The following is a 26,168-nucleotide window of genomic DNA, read 5'->3' as shown; positions in this document are numbered from 1 at the left end:
GACCTTGCAAACAATGCGCAGAGACAATATCTGTCAATTTACCACTTAAACTCACCCGTTTCGAAGAAGTGTTTGATGAGTCTAAATGGGAAAGTCTGAAATTCTCTGTTCCTACAGCTCACAAAAATTTCATTCGAGTGATAGATAGTATCCATGGCTATTATCGCTAAGCATTGTTGTTGCACAATAGATTCCTTAAAACGCAAACAAAATGTTCTATCGCTCAAATCATCAAGCGCTACTTCATCGTCTTCATAGGTGCGACATTGGCTACACTGTTCTTCACATCACATGACTCACATAACCGCCATTTAAAATTGTCATAAGGTTACGAAAACTTTTAGTATTTTTTATGCTATTATTGTACCGCAAGTACGGCAATTATGAACTGATGAATGTACCGGTACATTTCCATATTCAGTACTGAAAATAAACATTGTACGTACCGGTATTTCAAAACTTTACTTTTAAATATCGATATGAAAACTATTAAATTTCAATATAGAAAAAAATATTTGTACAGTACAGTGTGTCTTGACAACCTATAAATGTATTTTGAAATTATCCAGCAAAATCAGTTTTCCAGCACTGGCTTTGTCCCACAGTTGCCGGATACGAGGAATTCTACTGTACCTCTTTAGCCACTTGTTCCTTACATCGCCATTATTATAATAATTATACTTGATGTTTCGTGGTAAATATAGTTTATTAATCAGTTATAAGCAAAAATATGCCATATTTATGAGGTAAATATTTAATTGTTATAATTACTTGTAAGATTTTGTTTTAAATTAATTGAGCGAACAGGTGAAATGGGTTAATCATGCATGTTTTAAGCAAATGGAATGACATTTTTACCACTGAGTACTTAGGGTCTACTGGTATATTTGAAAACATGGTTTATCAATTGAAGCGTCACCTGGAACAACGTTATAAGTTACATTTGGTAAAATTTACAGGAGCTGCAAAAATGTGTACGCATACAACGTTGTTCTTATGAGGGTAGCAAACTTTTGAGTGAACAAATTTCACGTACTGCATTGATGGACAGTTGCAACTCAAGGAGTATAGCAAAGTAACATGACATACAACATTATTACATGGAAACACACTGAATGAAAATTTTGTAACTTACAATGTTGTTCCAGCCAACGCTTCAATTAGTGTCAATTAATATAAAAATGTTGTAAATTGGAAACATTTTGATATGATTTAAAAATTATAACCTACTGTAATAATTTCATTAAAAATAATAATATGTCTGTCACATAGCTTTATTTAGCGCCTCATAGTTTCTGAAAAGATAATTTTAAATAATGCGTCAATTTTCTTTGATACTATGCTTTATCATTAATTTTACCTTTGACGAATGATAAATATTTAAAAAATCCATCTAACAAATTTTTCTCTTCAGGTTCTGTAGAAAGCTGGTAAAAATTTCATTGTAATTGTATCAGAAATGCATAGCATGAAACATTTTGAACGTGTTAAACTCTAACGAAATGAAAAGCGAAAAAAATAATTTTTTTAAGTTCATTATAATGACTTATACCTTCCTGGATATTTCAAAAACGAAAAATTGGTCACTCTCAATGAAAACACTACCAGTACATCCCGCTCTTCATTTGTTGTAACTCAAAACTCAGTATTATCGGGTCCGCTGTGTTTCCATGTTGGCCAACAAACTTCATTTCATTGGATACATGCCAGAATAAAACTAGCCTTCTTTATTCAAAATTCAAAATCGCGATGAAAAATTTAGATGTGAAAAATGATTTACAGAGCAATAATGAAGCACGTGTCTGCAGCCCTCTGAAAGTCATGCGACACAGTCAGTGCTGTAGTTGGAAACAAATTTTAGAGGGTACTGTTCAAATCTCCTTGGTCAGACTAGACTCTGTATGGACTCGTACTGCACTTCTTTTCCAAGGTTACTTCTTCGTCATGCAATCGCCTCTGCAGACTTCCTTCCAGATCACAGTCACAATTGTATATAAGGTGGCCCATCACTTTTTAGGATCAAAACCCTAAGAACTCTTTTACTGGAAGAGTATTTTTTTTCTTAATGCAGATATTGTTCATTACAGTAATGCTCATTCACATTCTTTAGTTGAAATTCTAATAGAATCTATAATATGTAACTGGACTCAAGATTCATGAACACACGAAAAGTAACAATATTTCTCTCCTCTAGAAAACTGCTAGCATTATGTCTGAGTGATTTTTAAAATTAGTGAATCAGTGCAGCAGGATTCTTGAGGCACCGGATCATAAAATTAGTGTTATGCAAAGACATCTACACAGGTTTTGAAATTAGCGAATCAGTGTAGCAGATTTATTGAGACGCCATGTGTTAATTACTTCTAGAAATCGACGGCAGTATGCAAGCTTGAAATTAACAAATCACAATTACTCCTCAAGTGCCAGACCATGATTATCGATAAAACAAAGAATGGAATTGTTTAAGCAAAAGATATGAGATGCCAACTGCTACTTCTATCCATATATCAAAATCAATTTATTTTTTCAAATACAGTAGCCAACATCCTCCATTTAAAATTTTATTAAAGATTATTTAAACATAATTAATATATTTTCGAATCTATATTTTTTCCGGTACGATAACAGTGAGTTTTTATTTTAGACAGTATGATGTACCTGCCTGTACTGGCCAACTACAGCACTGGACACAGTTCAAGGGGCTCTAAAAAAATAAAATCATATTATGAAGCTAGAAAATTGATATATAATTACGAATATGAATTTAAAAACCAATGATTATTATTCCAACATTCACCATATTTCACCTGTTCGTTTCTAAACCTTAAGTAGTCACGTGGGGGTCAAATTGACAAATTGACCCATGGGTATTTAAATTTAGCTGTATTTTCATTATTATGTTGGTCATACAGATCTGTATTTCCATAACTTCCTAAAACAAGCATACCTTTTGGTCACTGTCATTTTGTTAGTCTAACAGTTATCTTGGATGAGTTAGGACGTATTGATTTGTCACTGGGTCAGACTGACCCCCACGTGACTAATAGTGTAACTTTTTGCTGGTGATCAGATTTTCAGCTGAGAGAGTTCCGATCCGAAGCCTTCATCTGCTTATTTATGAATGAGAATATGTTTATTTTATGTTTTTCGTTTTTATATAATTAATTAATTGATTATTTAATTTATACTATATATATATATATATATATATATATATATATATATACAAATGTTAAAATTAATGAGATCATATTCAAGAAATAGGCTGCAATATGTTAAATACCATCAATCCGAGTCATATATTTACATTGCTAATTCTGGAGTACCTCAAGGCTCAAATCTTGACCCACTATTATTCTTGATTTATATTAATGATTTGCCTAAAGTAATTAAATATTCAAAATGTTTACTTTATGCTGATGATCTAAAGATATTTAAATCAATACAATATATGTCCGATTTAGAATTACTACAAATTGATATCAAAAATATTTATCAATGGCTTTTAAATAATGGGTTAAACTTTAATACAAAAAATGTTATACGAGGCGCATCCAGAAAGTAAGTTTCCCTATTTTTTTTTTTTAAAGAACACACACTTTCAGGAAAACATTTATTGGCAACAGGTACAGCAATGTTTCAGCTATTTTTCAACATAGCCACCATCAGAATTGAGACACTTGTCGTATCATGGGATCAACTTTTGTATCCCTCTGTCATAGAACTCTGCCGCCAGTGAATGGAACCAGCGTGTGACAGACGTCTTCAGCTCTTAGTCGTTGCCAAAACGCTCACCAGAGGACAGGAATATCTTGAGGTGCAAGAAAACGTGAAAATCGCTGGGAGCAAGATCAGGACTGTAGGGTGGATGATCAAACAACTCCCAGCAAAAATCCGTCAAAACAGCTGCTGTGCTCCGAGTCATATGTGGACGAGCATTGTCATGGAGGAATACAACACCTGCAGTAAGCATTCCACGCCTCTTGGAACCAGCATGTGACAGACGTCTTCAGCTCTTAGTCGTTGCCAAAAAGCTCACCGGAGGACAGGAATTTCTTGAGGTGCAAGAAAATGTGAAAATTAATGGGAGCAAGATCAGGACTGTAGGGTGGATGATCAAACAACTCCCAGCCCAATTCCGTCAAAACAGCTGCTGTGCGCCGACCCGTACATGGACGAGCATTGTCATGGAGGAGCACAACACCTGCAGTAAGCATTCCACGCCTCTTGGAACCAGCGTGTGACAGACGTCTTCAGCTCTTCGTCATTGCCAAAATGCTCACCAGAGGACAGGAATTTCTTGAGGTGCAAGAAAACGTGAAAATCGCTGGCAGCAAAATCAGGACTGTAGGGTGGATGATCAAACAACTCCCAGCCAAATTTCGTCAAAACAGCTGCTGTGCGCCGAGCCGTATGTTGACTAGCATTGTCATGGAGGAGCACAACACCTGCAGTAAAAATTCCACGCCTCTTGTTTTGAATGGCAAGTCGCAATTTTCGCAGTGTTTCACAGTAACAGTCAGCGTTCACTGTTTCACCTCTTGGAAGGAAGTCATGAGCAGAATGCCCTTCCTGTCCCAGAACATTGTGCACATCACTTTCCGTACCGACAGCGTCTGTTTGAATTTCGTCCTGACCGGAGATCCACTATGCCGCCAATGCATTGATTGCTGCTTGGTTTCCGGGGTGAAGTGCGAAATCCAAGTCTCATCGCCCATGACGATCCTGTCGAGGAACTCGTCGCCGTCATCGTGATACTGTTGCAGAAATATCAGTGCTGCTCCTAAACGTTGCATTTTGTGTTCGGGTGTCAGGTTTTTCGGCACCCACCTGGCACACATTTTGAACAGCAGGTGCTTAGTGACAATCTCATGTAACAAGGATCGCGATATCTGCGGAAAATGGCTGCTCAGCTCCGTAAGTGTGAAGTGACAGTTCTCCATGATGCACTGCCGCACCAGCTCAACACGATCATCACTGATGAGGGACGGTCGCCCACTGCGCTCTTCATCATGGATACTTTGACGACCTTCGGAAAACTGCCTGCACCAGCGACGCACCATCTGCTTACTCATGATGTTCGGCCCATAGACCTGACAGAGCTGCTGATGAATTTTAATTGGCGCAATGCTTTGTGCATTAAAGAACTTTATCACCGACCAAACCTCGCAGGCGGCGGGAGAAGGAATAAGAGCTTCCATTTTGGACTGTTGCCATGCTACTGGCACCAGGCGACCTGTCCAGCCGGCATATGATTGATACGTCATAGATCTGTTACACATGCGCAATTGATACGGCTAATTACGTTTGCTTTCAAGGGGAAAAAATCGGGAAACTTACTTTCTGGATGCGCCTCGTATGACTTATACAAGGACCACATCTTATTTAAGAGGTAATTATACCTTGAACGATGAACCATTACAACCAATATATTATGTAAAAGATCTCGGTGTAACTATTAATCATAATTTGACTTTTCATAATCACATACAGTATTTAATATAACAAATAATGCTTTCAAAAATCTGGGTTTTATTATTAGAAATTCAAAAACTTTACAAAACACTTCAACTTTGACACTCCTTTTTAATTGTCATGTTCGCGCTAAATTGGAATAGCCTCTGTAATTTGGTCACCCACTTGCAAATCACATAGTAATCAAATTGAAAAAATTCAAAAACGATTTTCTAGATATCTGTATTTTATAAGATATCATTGTTCGGCCCTCAATAACAAAATTTCGTACAACAATCTACTTGCTAAATTTAATTTAATGTCTCTTGGAAGTTGTAGATTACTTGCTGAGCAACTTTTATTATATAAAATATTCAACGGTCTACTGGATAACAGCGAAATATTATCAACAATCCAGATTAACGCTAGAAAATCACATTTAAGAAATCGTCAATTGTTATATTATAAAAAACCAAACACTTCATCACATAATAATTCAACAGTGTTAAAAATGTGTTCAAATTTCAATGAAATATGTAAAACATGGGATCTAGATTTCTGCATTTCTTACATGGAATATAAACATTTTCTTATTAATATACTGAAGGTAGTTGATTTTAAATAATATTGCTATTTGTTACTCTGTAATTTGCCAACTATAGCCACATTTTACGTTTTTGGCTATGATATCTATACTTAACTATTTTTCATTTATTTTATTTAGTATTTTTCATATATATCTATATATGTGTCTTTTATTTAGGTAGTATCTATTAGTCTGTTCTTTTTTTTTTCTTTCTCATTTTCCATTTTAATTTGTATTAAATTTGTATCTTGCATTTGTATCTGTTTCATCTCTTTTTTCATGTTATACTGTATGCAATTCTATGTTTTTTAAACGAATATCTGTACTGTCTATTGTAATTGGGGCTTTGCCCTATTATAGACATAAATAAATAAATAAATAAATATTGAATAGGCGTAATTCAGGTATGATAAGGAAAATTATATAACAATTTCAGTCAACAATTTATCGGATTGATACAAAAACAAGTTTTGTTATAACATTCACATTATAATTCTTGGTTGTATCCACGAATATTTTCGATTTTACAGAAAATCATCATCAGGTGGAAAAGCAGTAAGTTAGACAAATTGAACACAAGTCCCGAATCCCCAGAATCCTTTATATCGTATCACCATTTAACTATTTATCGAGATGTTCCGCCTGGTGTTTCAATAAAGCTCCCCTCCCCCTTTGCACCCACATTCTACATAGTATGTACGATCAGTCACAAGTCATGTAACATGTCGATGAGTTGACTTCAGCATCTGACTGTGCTCAAACTTCAACATTGTAAGTATTAACAGAAAAGCGCTATTGTTGCTTCTCAATTAATTCTCTTTTCTATGTTCGTAAAGTCCTTATTAATTAATTTTAGATGTTTTAATCACCACATCGACCCATGTGACAAAATATCCCATAGAACTTCAGTTTTCAACCACCATCAAAATATGGCATCATTAAATTTTAACTCTCAACATATTATATATATATATATATATATATATATATATATATATATATATATATATATTTATATTCTTGTAATCATGAAAATCCAAAAGATATATATGCGTATGGATTACCTCTTGAATGCATGTTATCAATGAATTTTATAGGTTGTTTTAATATTTTGACATATGATAATGTTCCTATACTGTTTAATTCATTATGTTTGGTTTATATTTATATTGCACTTGTGTTCAATTTGTCTAAATTATTGCATTTCCACCTGATGATGATTTTCTGTAAAATCGAAAATATTCGTGGATACAACCAAGAATTACAATGTGAATATTGTAACAAAACTTGTTTTTGTACCAATCTGATAAGTTGTTGACTGAAATTGTAATATAATTTTCCTTACCACATATTATTCAACTTATCTGAACTTTAACTTCAACATGACTTTTAAAAGTAATTCAGGTAACCCACTTTCTTTCAGATAGAAAAAGTAACGAATTACACAATCAGGGCATCTAATGATACTTATGTACAAGAGATAATTCGTATTCTAAAGCTTTTTGAATAAGTAGAAACAGAAACAGAGGATAAAGATGAACAAAATCAATTATCAGGTAATGACAGTGAGGTTGAAGAGATGAATGCGTCTGATCACAACACAGAGAGCGAACAAAGCTATACGTTAGATTGTGAAGATAAGGTCAGGCGAATGCAGGATTTTTCTCTGATAATTATAACACAACTCGTTGGGCAAGAAGTCCTTTTACCAGAACTGTGAAAACTTGAGCAGAGGACACTGTTCTCCATCTTCCAGGATCAGTTGATTTAGCGAAAAATGCAAAAAATCCAGTTGAATGTATTTCGTTATTCATAAATAGTATCATGTTACGATCTATCGTAACCAACACTAATTTGTATATTGCCAGAATTTCTCAAAATTTTAGTAGGGCTCGCGATGCCGTCCTTACTGACTAATGTGAAATAAAGGCATATATATATATATATATATATATATATATATATATATAGGTGTATTGTTGTTAGCTGGCGCCTTGTGATCGGGTCAGAAAAATGTACAAGAGCTATGGGATGAACGGTATGGTATTGGACATAAAATATTTTAATTCACTTGGACAAATTTGCCGCTTTTCGAGAAATTTTTTAATTGTTTGTTGCAAATTGTGAAAAACACTATACAACAGGAGAGATGACCAAAGTAGATTAACAGTTAGTTACTTTCAGAGGTAGATGTCAATTTCTTGAATGTTTGCCTAGCAAGCCAGCAAAATATGAAATTAAAATATTCACACTGGCTGATTCGCATACATTCTACGCAAAAATAATCAAAGGAGCCTATATGTCTGGAACCAACCTGAAGGCCCATACTGTCAGTCAAACTCTGGGACAGACATTGTCTTGTGGTTGGTTTCTGCTATTGAGGGAACAGGCAGAAATGTTATAGCAGATAATTGGTTTTCAAGTATTCTTCTGTGCATTGAACTTTTGAAAAAAAAAAAAAAACATACATTGGGATTTTGAAGAAGAGAGAAATTCCTCATGAATTAACAGATGTGAAAGGTAGAACGGCTAAAACCAGTGTGTTTAGTTTTCAGAAAGATATTTCATTAGTGTCGTATGTTCCCAGAAAAAAAATTAAAATGTATTGTTAGTGTCTACGGTGCATCATGATGACAAACTTGATAAATCAGATGATCTACATAAACCTGAAATGATAACTTGCTATAATTTTCCAAGTATAGGGCTAACACATTAGATAAGATGTGTGAAACATACAGTACATTGGAGCAAGATGTAGCAAAAAAAGACTTCTGACATTGTTTTTTAGGATTATGAACATTACAGGCATCAATGCCCATGGCATATTTATTCACAACAAACCTCACACTTCAAATTTAGGAGATATTTTTTGAGAGAAATTTGTTATGAATTGGCCAAACAACAAATAGGGAAGAGAGCAATCACTAGCTGCATTCAAGGCATCTTCGAGTTTGTGCTGCAAAAATTGCTAAAATCGACCTCCCCACAGACGAAAGAAATAGAGGACAATCCCCGACGTGCAATTGCAGCAATTTTTGTGTCGCATCCAGGAAAATTATGTGTAAAAGCCATGAAACACGTATGCGTAGATATGTCTAAAAGATAGGGAAAATGACGAATAGGTGTGAATTCCTCCACAAGGATCATTAATCTTGAATATTATTAAGTCTTGATTACCTTATTTGGCCAATACTAACTTAATAATTTATGTAATGTAAATTCATGTTTTACTCGATTAACATTCATGAATATTTTGCAGGATTTGCAATTGTGTTATTTTTTGTGCAATTCCACTCAAACTTTTGTGGTTTTTTAAAGTAGAAATGTTTAACACACTTAGAAACTAATACCGGTACTATGGGTAAAGTGATTTACAAAAAAAGTCATTAAAGGCCTTAAATTTTTCGATTTTGTTTGGGAGTCAAAACAAACCCCACGCAACTACCTGTGTCCATTTGTTTCACGCGACTGCTATCACTATTCTTTCTTCACTTACCAGTGTGTCCAGCTTCAAATGTTAAAAATAGAGGAATCTGAAAATTATCGGTGGTTTACCTATACCCCTTCTGTAGAAAAGTACAGGCATGGAGTCCAATTGGGAATATGATAGTGAAGATTTTGTTAATGGACTTTAGGTACCTCCTTTCAGCTTAAATATGATCTTAAAATGTCAAAACAGAAAGAAAAAAATCCTCTCCTTTCTATCTCCTCCACTTGAACCCTTATAGCCATTCTGTTCCTCCCATCATCTTAATTCTAATTAAATTTTACATCTAAAAATAATTTCTACAACCAATGATTGTACTTAAGATAACATAATGTCGATATAGATACACAAAATACAAACTGAATACACTTTATTAAAGAATTTCAACCGACATCGTTTCTAATGCAAAACTTTCTCTCTTCATTAAAAATTATACATTACATTCACATAGGCCTACTATTATGAAAAACAATGTACAATATAACATGCAAGTTGGTTAAAACTGAAAGCTAAGCAAATACCTTTTAAAAGTTACAACTTCACAAACACTGCTATATATCAAATACATAAATCAAAATTTCTATGTAACATTCATTATCATCTCTCATGCATTTTTCTCCAAATGATACCTCATCCTCAATGTATTTCTTTACAAAAATAAAAGAGGGTAAGACACATTTTTAGCCTTGGCTTCATCTTTCTATATTTTCTTGGTCTCCTTTTCAGCTTCTTTTTCCCAGTTATCAGCCTCATTTAGTTTTTCTTGTACTTGGCCGTTACATCTTTGACAATTTTCGTTGACACTTTCTTTAGCTCTCTTTTCCTCTGCTTTCTTTTCTCGCTCTTTTACTTGATGTTTTCTTTCTTAATTACTCAGCTTGATTTTGTAGAGCTGTCATTTTTATATTTATGGCTTGTTTCTTCTTTCCTTCTTTTTCTTCTTCTTATTCCAGTCGCTTATATTTTTCTTCAGCTAGATGTTCAGCATACATTTCTTGGTGACGCACACTTATTCTTTCAAGAAATGGAGTATATTCGACTTCATTACATATATTATTTGCCCTCTTCATATGAGACTCACCAGTAACTCTTTTCGAGGATGTCAAATTTTACCATGGAGTGCAGTTATTTTACATATCAAAATGTCTCAGTCGACTGAAAAACTTCGCTTGACATCACACTTTGCCATGATATATGATTAATCATACCATGGTCAAGCCCTGAAAAGTTACATACATCTGAGGATTCTTTATTTAAATTTCTGCCCAATAATCATCAATGCATATGATGCCATCAACATTCTCCAGCATGTACAATTCCCACTCTGTGGACAATTCACCTGTCTTTATGTGGGGAAGAGCATTAGGGAGGTTTTTTTAGCAATGTTAGTAAGCGAATCAGCACTTTTTAGGTTGTTCTTTTTATCTGGCAGCAGTTCACACAAGTCTCCTAACAGTTTGTTCTTAAACAAAAGGTAGTGCAGAAACTATTTAATTACATAACACATTATAGAATTTCTTCCACTGTACGATTAGCACTTATTTCTTTGTTTCTCTTCTAGTCTTAATTGCAATGTTTGTCAAAACACAAATAGCAATTTTTTCCAAAAGTACAGAATGTTGACTGATATCAAAGCTTCAAACTAATAGCCTGGAGTATGATCAACAACTTCATTTACCATAGCTCTTTTGATTAGAGTCTTTTCTGAAAAGAAAAGGCATTTAATAATAGGACGATGAATCAGAGTTGCTCCTTTCTGGGGGGGGGGGGGGGGGAAAAAAAAAAAAAAAAAACTTAAATTTATTCACAATACTAAACACACCATGCATAAAATAACAATGTATAAAAATAGGCTTTTTTCGATACAGAAATTATTTGCAACTTCTCACTTGTTTTAAGGTCTTTCGATGAATGTGCAGACACAGAGGTTAAGAAGTAACTTAGGTACCTGTAATAATGCAAATACAAGCAAAAGTTAAAAATTTGTCTTCAACAGTACACATGAATACATGTTTGGAGCACCAACGTGTTCCTCAGTCCTATCACAGTCAGCTTATCTTAAACTATTGCAAAGACAATAGTAGAATACATCCACAGTAAATTTAAAAAATGAAGAATCTACTTTCTCACAATAAATTTAACAGCATTTATGACATGATGTAATGAACATCTATCTACATTAAACAAGTGGGAATTTCCTTGCCTTAAAATAGCATAGTTAGTATGTTTTTTTCTTACAGTCACTTCTGGACCTTTGGTATCAGTCGTAATACATATTATTCGAGATATCGATGGCTGAGAACCAGACTGTTCTAAGTCCAACTTTTTATAAGAAAGAAATCTGTGTTTCATTGCATTCCACTTCTTGTCTGCCTATATGAATCGAACAAAATTGTAAATATTCCTTCCATAAGGTTGCTATGAAGCTATTCCAAATAGTTTCATGAAGCTTTGAATGTCAGGAGCTTAAAATAGCTCTCCTGAAAAAATAAAATAGTAAAATTGATTTGGAACAGTCTGGTTCTGGGCCATCGATATATCAATGTCAACTATCAGTAAAATAGGAATCACATTTCCTTTTTTTTTGGGAAGTGCTTTAGCTTCTGATAAGTACACCCTTGCAAGAAAATCTATTACATTTACCTGTTTTTCATCATCAAAATATATTACAATTATTACAAGCTCACTCTTTTTACGCATTGCTTTCATCTAGTCCCATTTACAAGTATTTCCTTTTCAAATTCTCTTTTAAAACTGTCTCATATATTCGCCCCAAATGACATCTAACCAGGTAAAACATTTTCGTATGATGCATGTGAAATGCACCAGCAATTTTACAGTCAGAAAACATTTTCTGAAACAACTGTGTTCAATGACCACAAAACCTGTATGGTATATTGCAATCGATGAGTGCAGAGGCACACAAAACTTCAGAAATAGTAACAACATCGATAATTATTGTTTTATTTTGAAATCTGCTGTCAAGTCTGTTACAGCTTCTCTATTTTTCTTATGCTTTTCATTTCTTCAATGGTATAAAATTTCTTGAACACCAATTATTGCAGACACTGAAAATTCTTTGAGCATCACACACATGAAACTAGAGTGCACTTCTTTCCTGGTCTGCTTCATTTCCCAATTTGATCATCATTATCCTATCTTTGAAAGAGGAAAACAAACCACTTTGAAAATGACACTGTTGTTAGGACAAATCTAACTAGAAATCTGTGGAGTAAAAGAAATAGATTCAATTTAATCATTAAAAAGGTATAAACAAAATTAATTAATATCAAATCTAAGTAATTAGGCATAGATACCTTGGTATTGGAGTTAAAATATATATCGAAACAAAAGTAATTATATTAAGTGAAACTGAAATGCATTTCGTTACATTTAAAGGAAAGTCCTTAAAAAAAGAGTAACTTATATCTGGACACACTGGTTTTCTCAAACTTTCTCTTTAGACTTTGTACAAAGGAGATTCCATTTGGTGTTTGCAACCAATTTCTTTGCCTAAATTGACGATTGGTAATACCGGTACTTCTTTGAGTGTGGTAGGACCCATGTATATTTTTATCCAACTAGGGACTAGTCTGTCGTGGAACCCTGAAACTGGAGGACAAGTTTGTGGTAAAAATGTCACTGCAATTGCATCACAAATCCATAATAGTACAGAGCAATAAAGCTACGCTAAATTCTAACAAAGCGAAAAGCAAAAAATCAAGTACTAAAGTTCATTCCTGTTACCAGTACCACTTGCTTATATTTGATTATGTGGTTAAGTTCCATATATACAGTCTCATTTCAGGGGAAAAAAATTATATATATATATATATATATATATATATATATATATATATATATATATATATAAGTCATTTTACGAAAGAAAATACTGACCAAAAGAACCATTTTGCAAATTGAGCAGGTATAAATTTTTGTCCATTTTCTTCTCACTATTTCCTTATTTGCAGATAATTGAGCCCATGTATTTAAACTGATATACTGCTTTTATTGTACAACTGCAAATTTCCAAGTCTGTACCTTCTTCTCCTACCAATAAATGGTCATTTCTATTAAGACGAACATTGAGTCTTCCCACACTACCTATAAATGCATCCGTCAGGTAATTTTCTCATCATGTTATCCACACCATCGTGAACTTTAGTGATTACATATTAGTCATGTTTTAACAAAGTGGATGATGATGTTCCCAGTCTGAATTCAAATGAGTAGAAAATATGTATTCCAATTTTCGACAACAGATTAGAAAAAAAAAAACTGAATAGGGTAGGAGACATTCCACATCCCTGTCTCAGAAATTAAAATGTACTAAACTCATTTGATAAGCAACCACCGCACTTAACAGCTGCTATCCAGTGTTTATATGCTTTCTTAATGAGGTGTATGTGGTATTGAATAACATTTATTCCCCTCATTGAATTCCAGAGTCTACTGTCCTCGATTAACAGGTGCTGTAAATACAGTGTCCAAGTTGTCATAGGTATTAGAGCTGGTTCATGTGACCTATTTGTAGATGTTCTCATTTGTCTTATAGCTGTACCTACATAACTGGGCGAAGTAATATACAGAAAATATGACGGATATCAGAATAGACACTCTTCTAAATGTTTTCTATTATTTTTCTATCTGTCTTTTCAGACTCTTTCCTCACTTTTTTGCACTCCTAATTTTCATAGGCATCCATTCTTATTTTAATGGGATCATCGATTACCCCAATCATCCATTCAGCTTTTCATTATTTAGATTTCTTTCAAAGCCAAGTGCTACTCTAGCAGATTTTTCAGTAAGAGATTTTGTGTTCATAAATAAAATAAAATTAGCTCTCCAGTCTTTCCTCTGAAAATATCTCCTTGAAGCAGGTCGATCGTAATATGTTGCATGACTCATCTAGTTTTACATCATGAAGCACGTGTCAAATTCAAATATCTTGGAGCAGCAGTAACAAATATAAATGTCGCTTGGGAGGAAATTAAACACAGAATAAATATGGGAAATGCCTGTTATTATTCGGTTGAGAAACTTTTGTCATCTAGTCTGCTGTCAAAAAATCTGAAAGTTAGAATTTATAAAACAGTTATATTACCGGTTGTTCTGTATGGTTGTGAAAATGGGACTCTCACTTTGAGAGAGGAATAGAGATTAAGAGTACTTGAGAATAAGGTTCTTAGGAAAATATTTGGGGCTAAGAGCAATGAAGTTACAGGAGAATGGAGAAAGTTACACAACGCAGAATTGCACACATTTTATTTTTACCCGACAAAATTAGGAATATTAAATGCAGACGTTTGAGATGGGCAGCGCATGTAGCACGTATGGGCGAGTCCAGAAATGCATATAGAGTGTTAGTTGGGAGACCAGAGTGGAAAAGACCTGGGGGGCCGAGACGAGATGGGAGGATAATATTAAAATGGATTTGAAGGAAGTGGGATATGACGATAGAGACTAGAATAATCTTCCACAGGATAGGGACTGATGGTAGGCTTATGTGAGGGCGGCAATGAACCTGCGGGTTCCTTAAAAGCCGTTTGTAAGTAAGTAAATAAGAAGCACGTGTTTTATTTTCAAACTTTCCAAGAACATTTATCTGTGTAACTACTGAGTAGTGATACGCATCACACTCTGAATCCATCAATCTCACGTCCTTTACTATACAATGTCCTTTTCTTCTTGTGAACAAAATATAATCAATAATTATGCATTTCCCATTATTTTTGTATGCTGATCTCGAGTAAATGTATAGATATCTTTCTTTGTGCTAATAGTACTACTTTGTCCACTGATAATTTTGTACCGGTATTCTACATAATTGTAACAGTCTTTTCCATTATCATTCTCTACGTGTTCTCCAAAAATTCCAACTCTATCATTAATTCTGCTGTTCAAGTCACTGAATATGAAGAACTCTTGGTTATTGTCGCACGTGTAAATAACTGAAACTAACTATTCAAAATATGAATATTTTATTTGAATTTTTCAGTCGTTTGTTGCTTCATAAATTCCAATAAATGCAGGTACCATTTCTGCAAAAAAAAAAAAAAAAAAAAAAAAAAAACATTCATAATTACTTTCACTATAAATTAAATACAATAATGATTTCTTCCCAAATACTTATTGAGTTTTCCCATTCGGTTTTTTATAGAATGTTAAACACATGCTTTCGTTCTGAATGCTTTGTTCAATCCACTCAAAATTTCTATATAATAACCCATTGTCATAATTCATCTTTTGTATGGTTTCGTTTTGGAGAGAAATAGCGAAATATGCTAATAATGGATTTTCTATACAAATGACGTGAAATTTTTACCACGGGGCTGATGCATAGGCCCATATAAAACTTAGATGTAAATTACATAATTTCATTTTAAGTATTTTTCAAGATATTAATTATTTTTATTATATTTATTTATATTTATATTATTTATAAATTAATACTAACTTTATATTCAACAGATATTGTGTCATAAAAACTTAATGTTTTGAGTTTAATAAAATAGTACCTGTTTCAGTACAAGTTGATAAAACTGATTACTTTTACGCTTAATATTGTAAGTGTTAATGTACGTGCACTCAATTTAATAAGATTTATTTATGTATCTGTCTTTCATTCTGTTCATATATACTGACATATAAAGGAACGTCAGGGTGTATACACATTGCAGAAAAATAAAAATATATAGTGCATACAAATCGACGGAGTTAAGGTAGAACATCGTAACACTCAGTTTGAAATCTTTTCACAAGAGTTAAATAACGGACTATAGATTTTCAAACTTTTTATTTCTTTATGAGTAGTAAGCCACAAGACTTCATAGCATAGACTCATTATTATCATTCTAAAAAAATCCAGATTCGGTAAAATACTAACCAAATATCGAGAGAAATACAACGTTTTACCAAGCTACATATTAAAAATTGAGGTTCACAAATTCTAAGATTTATTGATTTTACCTTAACACCGCTGAAATCACACTTCCTTCTGAAACTGCTCTTGCACAATGCAAATTTTAAAAGTTATAGTATGGCTGTTTCCAAGAAATTCAAATTATTATCAGACACATGCAGTGCAATTTTATGGGAGAGAAGCAATTATACAAAATTTTAATTTTGTGACATTTTAAGATTAGAGAATTCATATTTCTCAGGATTAAAACATAATTTCTGAAATAAACTTCTTTTTCACTCTATGAACAGGGGAAATATTTCTTTTTCCCTTGTCTGAGTCATTTGTGATAAGGAGTAATTGTCTGGGACAATGATGCAAATTGAAAAAAATATACTGGTGCTACAGGGAAGGGCAGTAAAATTCATTGCAAGTCCTTATTTATAAAATATCTAAACATTCTAACAGTTGTATAGTTGGTTGTTGTGGACAGTTTCATGTATGTAAAGCAAAATATTGATAATTTGTCATTATAAAATTCCATGTTTCTCAACTGAGGTGCTGTGGTTCTCTGGTGGTCTGAAGAGTAATTATTATGTGGGAGCGAACAAAATAATAATACTGATATGCAAATCTAGTCTTTAAGGTAAAGCTCCCTGTAACGCAGATTTGAATAATTTCAAGGGAAAAATTGTTCTGGGGCCGGGTATCGAACCCAGGATCTCTGGTTGAACATACCAGTGCTCTGCCAACTGAGTTACCCGGGAACTCCACCCAACACCGTCTCAACTTTTCCCTTTATATCCACACAACTCGCGTGGGCTGACGAAATGCCAGAGACCCACATCAAGTGCACACAATCTCTGTGTAACTTGGAATTGTGGTTTTCTGTTAACGTACACAGTGACGTATATATTATGCAAATCTGCTTTACAGGGAGCTTTACCTAAAAGACTAGATTTGGATAATATATACGTCACTATGTACGTTAACAAAAACCACAATTCCAAGTCACACAGATTGTGTGCACTCGATGTGGGTCTCTGGCATTTTGTCAGCCCACGCGAGTTGCGTGGATATTAAGGGAAAAGTTGAGACGGTGTTGGGTGGAGTTCCCGGGTAGCTCAGTTGGCAGAGCGCTGGCACATTCAACCAGAGGTCCCGGGATCGATACCCGGCCTCAGAACAATATTTCCCTTGAAATAATTCAATAATACTGATATTCTAGAAATTTGTCTAAGAAAATTTAAACTTATGACTAATTTACGTTAAATACAAACAAAATTAAAGTATAGTTTTTAAATCTATGCCAAATTTCACATGACTATGCTGTATATTTTACACTAAAATATTTGCCAGAGGGCCACACAAAAGTAATGTGAGGAATTGGGCGGCCTCATCATCAAATTGTGTTGAGGAAAAATTGCTATAGGAATTCTGTAACTGAAAAATGTTTCAATGAAATTCCGGTACCTAATATCTATACAATGTATAGTCAAATCACATAAATGTTTTAACTCTCCGATGGGCACGAAGGGGCTTTGGAGACCCCAGATTTGTTCTGCAATGTGTAATGAATGGCGTATATATATCTGGGTTACCAGCACCCAAAACATTGTTTTATAGATTTTGTACATTGATTTCTGTAAATCGAGAAATTTCTTTTCCTTTTGTAACAAATTTATTTTAAATTTAAAAATTCATTTGATGGGCACTTGGAGCTTCTGAAGACGACAATGTAAATACCATTTAATTGTTGATTTGACTGTAAAATAGTTGAATAGCCGCCCAGAACAAGGTTGTAACCAGCAAATACGAAATTGTTTTAAAAAAATGGGTAAAAACACATTTTCCTGTACATACTTTTACTTTTAGAGCACGGTTGACAATCAGACATGTGTGCTGATTTTATTACGGGTACAAGCATTACACATAGTGCATCTTTAACAATCATTTACGAAAATGACAACTTGTTATAAATGAGGGTTACAAACTTGTTCTGGGCTGTTATTCAATTGTTGAAAGAGCTGCAAACAATAATTATAGCAGATTGCGATTTATGCCCTCATGACTATAATGAAGTGATAATAGGCCTATATAACCACAAAATATCTTGTAAAACAACACCAATCTATTTAATTCCCCAATGTGGCCAGAAAACAATATGTATTAGTCTAATAAATATTGTGAGCTGATGCAAGAAGTTGTGATTTGTGATTGTCTTTTACTGTCCTTAATTACTGCAATATAATGATAATTCTAACAAAAAGATTTGAAGTGCCTTAATATTATCTATAAGTGCAACATGTCTGTTCATGTCAAATTCTCTATGTTTTTCGATTGTAATTTCAAGGCCTTAATCTAATTAATTTATATATGTTATATGCTTACAAGTGCATATTTATTGTATGGTAGTCTGTAAGTTTCAGTTTGTTATGATTAGTTTAAATTATAACCCTAATATACTATATGTAAAATAGGGTTTATAAATATGGAATAAATACTACTACTACTAACAAAAAGATTTCCTGTAAAAAAGTTAGGAGTTCTTAAAGGCCCCAAGTGCCCAACTATGTAAATTCTGAAATGTGAATCTAAAATAATATGTGTTGAAAAAACTTGTTTTTAGACCTAAAGCTCCCGCAAGGAAAGATGCAACCGTTGACTGCTCCATAACACACATTTTTGAACTCCTTTCCATCAGCTCCCACAATCCCTCACCCAAAGGGAACTGGATACATCACTCGCCTTTCTGCCGCCACACATTAAGTGGACACTACATTGGGACATAGATATGTTCTCGAACATTCCTTCCGCAACTATCTCCCTTCCCATTCACCTGCCCACCATCCAGCTGATGGTCTGCAATCTGGAAGAGGGAAGGGGGAACATAGGCGGAGTTATGGGGAGCCATGCCACCCCCAAACTTGTCTGAAATCTTTTTCTTTCTATTAACGTTAGAAAATGTTCAATTCAAAAGATCTTTTTTTTGGTTTTGTTTATGATTAATTTTCTGTGCTCAAATGAATGAATTAATGCCTTCAGATCATGTGTTTGGACTATAATATTTATTTTAAATTTCTGAATGTATAAGAATTCCTATACCTCATTTGAGGAATGGAAGTACTGTAATGTTTCTTTTGTAACAGCCTGTACTCTTGTGTTAGAAGTCTGCAGGTGTTCAGGCAGCCACTTGGAGATGTATAATAGCATACTGCACAATAATGGAGAAAAAAGAAAAGTGATTCCAGTAAAATGTGTAAATTTAAAGACAAGATTAAGTAAAATAATTAGAGTTTACGTTTCATATGATATCTTCAGGATTGTAAACTTCATATAACATTTAGGACTGTTACGTAGTTTTATTGATGTACGCATGTGTTTCCATATGAGAGAGAAAAAGAGGGAGATCGTTTTAAGTTATGCCCTATTACAATTTGTTGTTTTTTTATTTTAGTAGGTTATTTTACGACGCTTTATCAACAACTTAGGTTATTTAGCATCTGAATGAGATGAAGGTGATAATGCGGGTGAAATGAGTCCGGGGTCCAGCACCGAAAGCTACCTAGCATTTGCTCATCTTGAGTTGATGGAAAACCCCGGAAAAAATCTCAACCAGGTAACTTGCCCCGACCAGAAATCGAACCCGGGCCACCTGTTTTCGTGGCCAGACACGCTGACCGTTACTCCACAGGTGTGAACCAATTTGTTTTAGACCTACAGTTCAATGGCGGCCGGGTAGCTCAGTTGGTAGAGCAGCTGGCTACGGACTGGAAGGTCCAGGGTTCGATCCCAGGTGGTGACAGGATTTTTTTCTCATTGCCAAACTTTCAGAACGGCCCCGAGGTTCACTCAGCCTCCTATAAAATTGAGTACCGGGTCTTTCCCGGGGGTAAAAGGCTGTCAGAGCGTGGTGCCGACCACACCACCTCATTCTAGTGCCGAGGTCATGGAAAGCATGGGGCTCTACCTCCATGCCCCCCAAGTGCCTCCATGGCATGTTATGGGGATACCTTTACCTTTACCTTTTTTACCTACAGTTCAATCCCTAAACATCGTGGATATAAATGTAAAGGCTAGTTCACAATAAACCGGTAACGGAAACGACTACGAGAACAAGAACGGAAATATTGTTAAAGTAAATGTATTTAAATGTGAGGAGTCACAATTAACAGTTGTAAATACTCACATTTAAATACATTTATTTTAACATTATTTCCGTTCTCGTTCTCATTCCCGTTTCCTTTTCCGGTTTATTGTGAACCAGCCTTAACACTGTAAGAAACATGACCCTCGAAAATACCTTTATTAAATCATCATATTCCGATATACTGTGCCACGGTTAAGCTATAACGGGGGAGAAGGTAAATGATGTCCCCCATAACCCCATTATTTGGGAATTCTATGGTTTTGCTTTGCCCCCCACCCAAGGAAACGGTTCTCTCTCCGCCTATGAGGGGAAATGCTGTTTAGTTGCAATGTCGCGCTTTGGCCCTGTACAGTCCACATGTTTTGCTATTCACGTCTAGATTTGCATCTTTCTCCACCGTTATAATAGTTTGTATGACACCAAGGAATATTTTAAAGCATTAATTAAATAAGACTAATGGGATATCTTATGTATTATTTAACTTCCTTAAGCAATTAACATTGTATTATTGTATCTCGTCCATGGCTGAGTGGCGCTTAGCATGTCTGACTGTAAAATAGCCAGATCAGGCTTCAAATCCTGGCTGGGACAAGTTATCTGGTTGAGGTTTTTCCAATAAGAGCAAATGCTAGGTAACTTTCGGCGCTGGACCCTCGACTTATTTTGCCGAAATTATAACCTTCATTTCACTGAGATGATAGACAATTGCAGTTAATAAAACGACGCAAAGTAAACCAATAAAAAAATATTGTGTCGCTAGACAATACTGTTTTCCAATTGTAAATATAATTTATACTACATATTGTATTGATGTTACGGCAACCTGTATGACACTTATGATTAATAAATGTATTTTTATACTTTAAACTGGCTGCTTTGTTTTTCAAGGTTTCGAGTACAAGAGAAATGTCCTGAGAATGGAATATCTGCCCATTACTGAGTGGATTATTTGTGGGGGTGACACCTTGATACCTCCAAATATGGCTGATATTCTGTCTCACTATGGGCCCATAGCCAAAGGGACCCAGTTTGTGACTACTAAACCATCTTTCCCATCTTCTCTCTTCCACTATTACCATAGGTTACATTGCCTAGAGACCACCACTTGGAAGTGGGAATGGGTCTTGCCTTTAATGCTGTCTGAAGGAGTGGCAGTAGAATTTGGATAGTAACTTCTAGAGCAGGCCTACACTGATAATAGTGCACACTATGGAACAAACTGACTCTTTCAGTTATCTCGGTTGCAATCAATCTTGTACAAGATATACATACATCAAATTGACTAAATTTGAACCATTTATAAGTACAATGTCTAGACTCCAATTGTATGGAGCTCAGGTCCCTTCAGCCCCTCAAAAATTTCGGGCCTCCCAAAACTGTCCAATAATAATTTAATAAATCAATAATAATATTGTAAATGAAACAAATTAACATATGGCAAGCAGTGCGAAATTATATGGGTGCATTGAGGAAGAGGTGGCGAGTGAGGATCCAGCAGCTAGAACTGGGGGAATGGAACATCATACTGCTCGAGTGCTCGGTATACAGAGTGTTTCCAGGCTAGTGTTACAAACTTTCAGTGATGATGGAGAAGGGCACATGTATCAATTTGAGATAAGGAACCCTGGTCTGGAAATGACTGAGTCGAAAGTTACAAGAAAAATAGTTGTGTGAAATGAAATAATTTTATTCCTCTGTATACCTTATTTATGTATATTTATCTGTACATCTTACACATACTGTATTCATCTGACGTGTTTACTTTGTTTACTTACAGTATTCCATTCATTGCGCTGTCTGAGGGGTGGGGACAGGAAACCACACTAAAGCAATGCAGATAGCGTAATGTGTAACGGACATGGTTGGTCCTGATATGCATGTCTGTAGACAGCAGTGTATGTGTACAAGTTGCAGTGTCTAGTCGATCAGTCCTAGTGAAATGGAGGAGTACACGAGAGCGGAATATGCAGACCTGATTTCCTAATACGGATGAGCCAATGGGAACAGTAGACAAGCTCACAGATTGTATCAGGCCAAGTACCCATGTAGGAGACATCCAGCCCATATCATCTTTCCATGACTGTTCCAAAGGTTGAGGGAAGGAAAGCACGTGGTGCGGAATTACAATTCCATTTCCACACAACTATTTTTGCTTATAACTTTCGACTCAGTCATTTCCGGACCAGGGTTCCTTATCTCAAATTGTGCCCTTCCCCATCATCCCTGAAAGTTTGTAACACCAGCCCGGAAACACTCTGCATTTCTAGAACCTCCAGTGTCTCTATAAAAACGATCAAACCCAGTTAGCAACAACCCAGTTCAGATTTGGACTTCATAGGTTTATTTGGTGCTAGTTTAGCATTCTTACGCGAGTGCTAGTGCTTAGGTTAAAATCTGAAATAGATTAATTGAAGTGCTGAGAGCCATAGTGGGCCAAGGGTCGTTTTCTTGAAACTGAGAAAAATCGAGGTAAAGTTAAATACATAAAATAATTCGTTGAATGCAGATTTATAATTATGAATTTAATAGGTCCATATATAAACAGGATATTGATAAAACTATATGTGTATGACAAGACAAATAACAACATATTATATTTTTCCCTACTTATAATATCATGAAATTACACACTACAAAGAACACATTAAAGCAATAACCAGAGGACACAATACATCTACATACGCCGATCACATAACCAATGCTAACCATATATACAATAACATAAATGCGGACATGGAAATCCTACACATACAACCCAAGAACCAAAAACTCAACACGTTAGAACAATACGAAATATACAAACACACTAAAACACACACCGATCAAATTCTCAACACACAGATCAATTTCAGTATACACACACTATTTGACTCCACTTTTTAACAATCAAACGCACCCACACAACAGGCAGAGAAGTTCGAGATGACGCCGAGATCTAGTAGGCTCTGAGGATGGTGTGATGAAGCACCGAAACAGCTGTAAGCCGCACAGACTTACATAATTAACACGAGTAAGTCCGCTAGTTAATCAATTACTTGAAGTCTGTTTCATTTTCTTTACAACAAAATGTTTGTTTTTCCTACAGTGTTGCATTAAACCCACATAATCGTCTATGGTATGATTTGCGTTTAGCTGGCTCTATAGTGCTGAAGTCTGTCATTAGGAAAGAAAGAATGTCCAGATTCTAGAAATTTATGGCCTATTGTCTTAAACTGTGAACGATGGAGAGTAGAATCCCACAATGAAGCTATGTAGGCCTACTGGTTTCTATTTTGTCCTCCACATGTATCTGAATAAGCTATTAAGTGGTCGGTTCCAGTATTTACAGTAATTTTAAGGTATGACAGTAGACGTGATCCCAATTCAGATGCCCCCTCTGAGCAGTGTCTTCTTCCCACAAGTACATGTACCCAATATCCTGTTCACAGTCTTGCACTCCCACGTTGTATACCCAAAATTTCGCTTACAGAAATACACATTGTACTGAGAAGAGGTAAAAGTAGTGTTTGCTCCATGTCAAAAGTTATAGCATGCACCATGCTATTTGTAAAGTATTTAATGTCTCCTTCCATCTCACATTGAGCCTTCTTTACACGCCTCTTGTATAACTCCCATTCAGACATTAGTTGAGAAATTTCTATTGCATTAGCCTACACCCTCCCTCAATAACAAAAACGCGCATTTTATCGCAAACTGACTCTTTGGTTTTTTGAAGATTCTCTGTGCCTGTTTATACTCAAAATATGAACCATTCCTGCAAGATGTGCAGTTTGCTAGTCAACATTACTTATTGACCAGAATGTATCACGCACATGTGCCCGATCATTTTCATCACCCAAACGTTGGACACAAAGTAATCCACATTTGCATGTTTGTCAGTGTACATTTTTCCAGACACAGGTTTTCCACGTGCATTTAAATACTCCTACCCACTATTTTTTCCTTTTCCGTACATTCTTTTCTCACTCATCATAGTTTTTCACACGCTTCCTGGACTTCACCTCATTTGAGTTATTTTCTTCCACTTCGTCTGCCATGTTCTACATATAATTAAGTGGCAAGAAACAACAGCTTTTCATTGGAACTTTAGATATGGTCCACTCTTCTTCTCAAAAGAATTGACGTTTGCTTGAAAGAGTATATTTGTTGCCTTAATTATTTCATAACATGACGGATTTGTATGGGTACCAAATGACATTACTTATTGAAATGGAAATATAAAAATTGGAGATTTATCCTTCGAAGAGGTGGAAAAATTCAAATACCTTGGAGCAACAGTACAGTAACAAATATAAATGACACTCGGGAGGAAATTAAACGCAGAATAAATATGGGAAATGCGTGTTATTATTCAGTTGAGAAGCTCTCATCATCCAGTCTGCTGTCCAAAAATCTGAAAGTTAGAATTTATAAAACAGTTATATTACCAGTTGTTCTGTATGGTTGTGAAACTTGGACTCTCACTCTGTGAGAGGAACATAGGTTAAGGGTGTTTGAGAATAAGGTGCTTAGGAAAATATTTGGGGCTAAGCGGCATGAAGTTACAGGAGAATGGAGAAAGTTACACAACACAGAACTGCACGCATTGTATTCTTCACCTGACATAATTAGGAACTTAAAATCCAGACGTTTGAGATGGGCAGGGCATGTAGCACGTATGGGCGAATCCAGAAATGCATATAGAGTGTTAGTTGGGAGACCGGAGGGAAAAAGACCTTTAGGGAGGCCGAGACGTAGATGGGAGGATAATATTAAAATGGATTTGAGAGAGGTGGGGTATGATGATAGAGACTGGAGTAATCTTGCACAGGATAGGGACCGATGGCGGGCTTATGTGAGGGCGGCAATGAACCTTTGGGTTCCCTAAAAGCCATTTGTAAGTAAGTAACCAAATGACACTGTCTGTTGAGTACCTGTACCTGACTCAGCAGACAATCAACAGATGGGGTGAGTTTCAAAACTCTGAAAATGGACTTGGTCCACTATGACTCTCATCCCTTCAATTTTCCATTAAAAGGCAAAAAACCTCAATTGAAACTGGAGGAAAGCCATCAATTAGTCAAGAGCAAGGATTATAAGCTCCGGGAACTGCAGGAAGACAAAATCAAGCTCAAGAATCAACAGAAGTAGTATGGAAGCTTTCATGTCAACCTGAAATGCATGGAGTATACATAAAAGAAAGTGGAAGCAGGATACATAAAAGAAACTTCCAGTCTCACTGGTTGAAAGCGAACCCCTGGCTTGAACATGAAAAATTAAAAGATTCAGTTTTCTGTGAAGTCTGAAAATTAGCATTCAATAAAAAAAGTACGATGTTCTCCTTTAAATTAGAATTGAATTTCATTGAATCATGCTTCCGAAACTGAAAAAAAGGCATTGAACTATATAAAAAAAAAACATGAGTAATCGGGCAGCCACAGAGAAGCAGTCTTAAAACTGTGATCAATGAAGGCTAATGTGAATGCTATTTGTCAACTTAACAGTGCTGCAATATCGAGATGGAGGAAAACAGGTTGGGTATCATGAAAATACTGTGTTCTCTTAAATTTCTCGTCACCCAAGGACTTATAAAACAGTTATATTACCA

Source organism: Periplaneta americana, chromosome 10 (genome assembly GCF_040183065.1).
Source record: "Periplaneta americana isolate PAMFEO1 chromosome 10, P.americana_PAMFEO1_priV1, whole genome shotgun sequence".
Lineage (NCBI taxonomy): Eukaryota > Metazoa > Arthropoda > Insecta > Blattodea > Blattidae > Periplaneta > Periplaneta americana.
The sequence above is the reverse complement of the archived record's forward strand: the minus strand, read 5'-3'. Positions refer to the sequence as shown.